We start from the raw sequence: 6473 nt of genomic DNA on the forward strand, positions 1-6473 counted from the left end.
AGAGAGAGAGAGACGAGACGTTTTGAAGATGTATTAGCAGAGAGTGAGGGTTAATAAAGGGGACCGAAAACATATTATTATTATTATTATTATTAAACAAATATTAATTAGTCATATATTTATTAATGATTTATATTTGTATGTTCATTTGTTTATTAATTGTTAGCCTTTTGAGGATTTCAGCATAACAAAAAAGGGTCCAACGGTATATATTAGGATATATTAGGATGTTTATTTTGGTTATTAACAGTCGAATCGAATCGAATATAAACGAATCGAATCCGATATAAAAATTGAACGATTTTGATTTTCTTAATTCTGAAAAATTAAAATCGAAATGAATCGATTAAAAAATAATTGGAAAACTGATAATTTCTTTGAAAAATAATTTTTTATACCAAAAAAAATAAAATTAAACCGAATCAAATCGAACCGAAATTTATATAAAACCAAATAGTTATAGTTTTTCTATAACCGAAATAACCGAATCGAACCCGAAATCAACCTATACATACATCTCTTTTCATTAAATTTATTGTGCATAAGTGCTAGTTAATGATATCAATATTTCTATGTTTTACATTTTTTTGTAGAATTTAGTATCTTATTTCACCCCAAATTTATATATGAGCTCCTAAGTCTTCATATTTTATTTTTTTGTAAAGACGTAAAAATTATTCAAACAATGTACAATGATATTATTCCTTAATATGGTTGCACATATCGATTTTCACATTAAAACAAATACTTTAAAAATATCAATTAGATTAATATTCATGCACAACATATCATATACGAGAACAATTAAGAAAATGGAGATGGAATTGTAGAAAAAAAAAACAAAATTAAAAGGAAAAATGAGATATAATTGGAAGAAAGATGTCTTACCTTTATAAAACTCTCAAATACTATTTGTCCACCAAAGACTTTTTTTTAGTTGATGGAGCAATACTAATAATAATAATAATAATAATAACGAAGAAATGACAAAGAAACGTCGAAAGCAAACTAGAACAAAGCGGGCAAAATTAAATTAAAGGTGAATAATGGGAATAAGGTGATAAAGAAACCAATTGCTTTATTTCCATGTTTTTTTTTTTAAATTTTGTCATCACCTCTAATATTTTATGTACGGAAAATATAATTTACTTATACGTCAAATATATAATACGAGCAGGTTGATGGGAAAAAAAAACAAAAAATATACTTCTACAAGTAAACGAAGGAAAAAATATACATCTACAAAAAATATATTTGTAATCCGGAAACATAAGAGACCAAAATAGAAAATTGTTTAGAAAATGGAATTTGTGGTAATTTCAGAATTTAGAATAAAAGGGTATGACTTCTATGAGAATTGGTAGTTTTTTACGTGATTTTAAAATTGTATAAAACAGTAAAAGTAAATTTTTATTAATAAAAAATGAATTACCTTATAGAAGAATATTCGAGTTGAGGAGATGATAAAAAGACACGTGTGGGGATGTAATTTGTGTGAGCTCTTGTTAATTTGTTTTTTTTTTAATGAAAGCTCTTGTTAATTGTTATACGTTTATATGCATAAATTTATATTTTAAAAATAATTATTATTTTTGAAATTTAAATAATTCTAGGGTTTTGAAGATATCGTATGGATATGTTATTAGAATACTAGAATATATATATACGACACAATGCGAAGGGGAAGACAATAACACATCAAGACAGCCATTGTCCAAATGTTTCTTTTGCTTCTTTCTTGTCGTAATCAGAACTTCAAGAATAGATGCTTACAATGGTTTCTGTTTTACAATCAAATACAAACAACAAGCAGAGACTATTCAACTAATGAAAAGAATAAGTCACCTCAAATGGATTCTCTCTATGTCTACTATGAATCGGATTAGGTTTTTTTAAAGACCCCTACACACACACATATGTATATATATATTGTAATTTAACGTTATATATTAAGTTAAAATTCCCTTTATATATTATATATTCCTTAGTTTTATTTCTTTTATTATGTATGATGAAATAATAAGATTGTAAGATATTATTCCACATGCAATGCGATGGTTATAATGCAAAGTATGTTGTTATGTATGCAAGAAAATATGTGAACTCATCGAGGCTGAACTAACCAGAATTCCTACTGCTTCTGAGATTAAGCAAATCCTGCTTGCTATGCCGGAAAACAAGTCTCCCGGACCGGATGGTTTCTCCAAGGAATTTTTCCAAGCCACGTGGGAGGTTACGGGCCAAGATCTGATCAATTCAGTCGCAGATTTTGTTATCACGGGTCGCCTCTTAGGGCAGTCCAATGCAACAATTATCACCCTCATTCCTAAAAGAGCAGGAGCAGATTCACTTACGGAGTTTCGGCCAATAAGTTGTTGTAACACGGTATACAAAGTCATATCGACTATCCTAACAAAACGACTCCAGCCGGTCCTCCAAGAGCTCATCTCACCCAACCAAATAGCCTTCCTAAAGGGTAGGTTAATGCTAGAGAATATCCTCCTTGCAACAGAGCTTATCCGGGATTACCACTGTAAAGGAGCTAAGGCAAGTGCGATGATCAAGATTGATATACGTAAAGCATTCGACACTCTCTCTTGGGAATTTCTGATCCGAGTTCTTCATGGACTTAATTTGCCAACCAGATTCATCCATTGGGTAAAGGCTTGTGTCACGACCCCTAAGTTCTCGGTTAGTATCAACGGGGAGCTAGCGGGTTACTTTAAGGGCCGACGGGGACTAAGGCAAGGCGACCCTATCTCGCCTTACTTGTTTATACTTTCCATGGAGATACTTTCTCGGTTACTGGATGAAGGAGCTGCACATGGTATCTTCAGGCCTCACCCTAAATGTCGGGATCCCTCTATCACACATCTCGCTTTTGCGGACGACGTCATGATATTCTGCTCGGGAGACAGTGTATCTATCCAAGGAGCAATGGGCATTCTGGACAAGTTCAGTAAGATGTCAGGCCTTGCTTTAAACCAAAGCAAATCTTGAGATCTACTTAGGAGGTATGGGTGAACAACAAGTGGAATCGGTCACCTCGGCCATCGGGATCAAGCGGGGATCCTTCCCCGTGAAATATCTTGGGGTTCCCCTGAAACCAACAAAACTGACGCGTGCAAACTATCAACCTTTGCTTGACAAAATTAAGGGCAAAATATCGGCTTGGGGCAACCGTTACCTTTCATATGCAGGCAAAATACAACTGATCTCATCAGTGGTGTACGGCTTGGTTAATGCGTGGAGCATGATCTTTGCTCTCCCTCGAATTTTCCTGAAGTTGGTGGATGGGATGTGCTCGTGTTTTTTATGGAAAAACAATCAGACTTCTGTTGGTTCGTGTAGGATCTCGTGGTCGACTATCTGTCAACCGAAAAAGGAAGGTGGCCTTGGGCTGAGGAAATTGGAGGATTTCAACACAGTCTTCCGTCTAAAACTCATCTGGATCTTATTCACAAAATCGGGATCCTTATGGGTTGCATGGATCCACAAGAATATCTTTAAGTCCTCTTGCTTCTGGAATTGTAAATTGACAAACAAATTTTCTTGGATCCTCAGGAAACTCATCGCCATCAAGGAAAAAGCTAGAGGCTTATTGAAGAAGCAGATAAAAGATGGCAAGGGTACCAGGTTCTGGTTTGAAAACTGGGCAGGCGTCGGACCTTTGCTAGCGCTAGCTGGAGCCACAGGTCCTCGCCTCCTCCGAGTGCCTCTCGAAGCCACAGTTGCACAGGCTGCACCTGACGCTGCCTGGTATTTTCCGGGGGCACGATCTAAAGTCAAAAAACAACTTCAAATTGTAATCGCAGCCATTGATCCCCCTAATGAATCATCGAAGCCACAGTTGCACAGGCTGCACCTGACGCTGCCTGGTATTTTCCGGGGGCACGATCTGAAGTCATACAACAACTTCAAATCGCAATCGCAGCCATTGATCCCCCTAATGAATCATAAGGCTCAGACATCATTCTATGGAAGCAGGCAAATGGAGAGTTTCAAGCGTTGTTCTCCTCGGCTCAGACTTGGAGCTTGATCCGGACTCGATCCCCTCAGGTAGACTGGTGTTCTGAGGTATGGCTTCCGGTTGCGACACCGAGAATGGCTCTCCTTATGTGGCAAGTGAAGCTGCAAAGACTACCCACGACAGACCGATTACAACGATGGGGAATCCAAGTGAATACTGTATGTTGTCTTTGTGGTCTTGGCACGGAAAGTCATCTTCATCTTTTCTTTGACTGTCCCTATAGTTTCGCTTTATGGAGTCATTATGCTAGATGCTGCTGGGATTCTCCACCTTCTGATTTGGGACATGTTCGAGACTGGCGACGCAGGGCCGGCACTGTTACGAGCAGAAACAGAGGACTGCTCATAAGGATTCTATGTCACCTCACGGTGGATCTGATTTGGAAAGAGAGGAATGACCGAATATTCAGGGGCAAAGACAAAACCATTCGAGACGCTCGGCTCAAGCTGGACCGGAGGATGCGAACCTTACTACTGTCAGCTCGGTTGAGAATCAACTCAAAACACCAACATTTACTCAAGGATTGGTATTACTTGACGGAAGGCCTACGATAGAAGAATGGAACTCATCCAGCTAGATCTTTTACCATTTGCAAATGGGAATCCGAATTTTTGTAAATCGTTTATCATGTCATATGTACTGATGTATTTTTGGAACTTTTAATACAATCACATTAAAACCAAAAAAAAAAAAAAATATGTGAACCTACCATTACTGTAGAAGTAAGAAAAAAAGATTGATATGGACCAACCATTTGATTTAAATGCATATTATATGATAGCTTTTCTTGTTGAAATTTGAAATTCCATTTAACTTTTTAATTGCTCTTTTTCTTTTCTTCTTCTTTTTTTTCTTTTATATAATTTGAAAAATGCTCTTTAGTTCAAACGTCTGTTTTGAACACATTATTCCATGTACTTAGTTGACAAGTATGCCCTTTATTTAAATGCTAAAATTATAATTTAAACTACTCTTATATTATTCAGGTTATCAAATTATTCGAGAGGAATATCATTTATATTTCATATTGATATGGACAACTAACGGATATTAACGTTGGAAAAAATATATTTTGAGTGTTCACAACATATATCTATTATATTTCAAAAATCAAACAAGGCTATTAATACTATATTATATTATGTATTTACATTCAATGGGCTAACGAAGGGATCCAATCAGATAAAGGCCCATAAAAGCTTATTCCTTGGAATCTAATGGGCCATCATTGAGCCCACATCCAATATTTATACTACCACCCAAATTCCTTATTTTTAATATAATGTTTTCTGCATATTTTTAAAATTTTGGTATTCCTGTTATAAATTAAGCAACGTAAAGTAACACATACCACAGTCATCACTTACCAGGAAGAACTCACTATATTTAAAAAAAGAAGAAGATATTCTACATCTAATCTAAACTAGTGAAGTGAAAATAATTTTATCAGGCTTCATAAAAAAAAATATTAGGATATTATGTAGATTGAACTCTGTTGGATTTGGGGGATCTCCCACAACTTATTTGGTTTGAGAGCCCACTTCCTGAACAAGAGGTCGTGGGTTCAACACCAAGAGTATGGAGATTTCCCTTCCGGCCACCTTCGGGTGTTTCACATACCACACGTGTGGTGTCGGTTGTGCGTGTGGATCGGGATTAGTCTGGGCCCTTTGGACCTGGGATTACCCGGTTATAAAAAAAAAAACTCTGTTGGATTTGGTTTCGAATAGATTTAGTCCGATTTAATTTGGTTAGAAATTGTTATTCCTGTCAAGATTTGTGAAAATAGTATATATATCCCCATAAACTATAAAAAATCGTATATATATCCAATAATTTCACTTTGAATTCCACTTTTAATTTGGTTACAAAATCAATTCAACTACATTTTGAATTCAGTTTAATTTCAAGAAAAAATTTACCATAGGGTGCCACATAGTGTGACAAATATGTCATGTCATTGAAAATCTATACTTTTTTTTTCTTTGTAAACTATATTACTATATAAATTTTTGATAAAAAAAATCATTGTTTTATTATCTAATTTCAAAATTGTCATTTAGTATCTCGAAAAAGGTGTAACATGAAAAACAAATTTTTTTTGAAAACTTTGTTGGAAACTTTGTTATCTGGAATAACTAATTTTTTAACCAGTACAACTGTTTTTCATCCGGAAGAACCTGTTTTCATCCACGAGAACTATTTTTTTATCTGGAAAAAACTGTTTTTCATTTGAGATAACTGTTTTTCGTCCGGAAAAACTGATTTTTGTTTAGAAGAGTCTGTTTTTATCAGAAAGAATTGATTTTGTCTGGAAGAACGTGTTTTCATCCGATAAATCTTCAAAACGAAGCTATTTCGTCCGAAAAATTCTTCGAAGGTTTTCGTCCGAAAATACATATTTCAGTTTGAAATCTCTTCAGAAAAAAAAAATATATTTTGC

This window comes from Tarenaya hassleriana, unplaced genomic scaffold, assembly GCF_000463585.1.
Source record: "Tarenaya hassleriana unplaced genomic scaffold, ASM46358v1 Cleome50, whole genome shotgun sequence".
NCBI classification, from domain to species: Eukaryota; Viridiplantae; Streptophyta; class Magnoliopsida; order Brassicales; family Cleomaceae; genus Tarenaya; species Tarenaya hassleriana.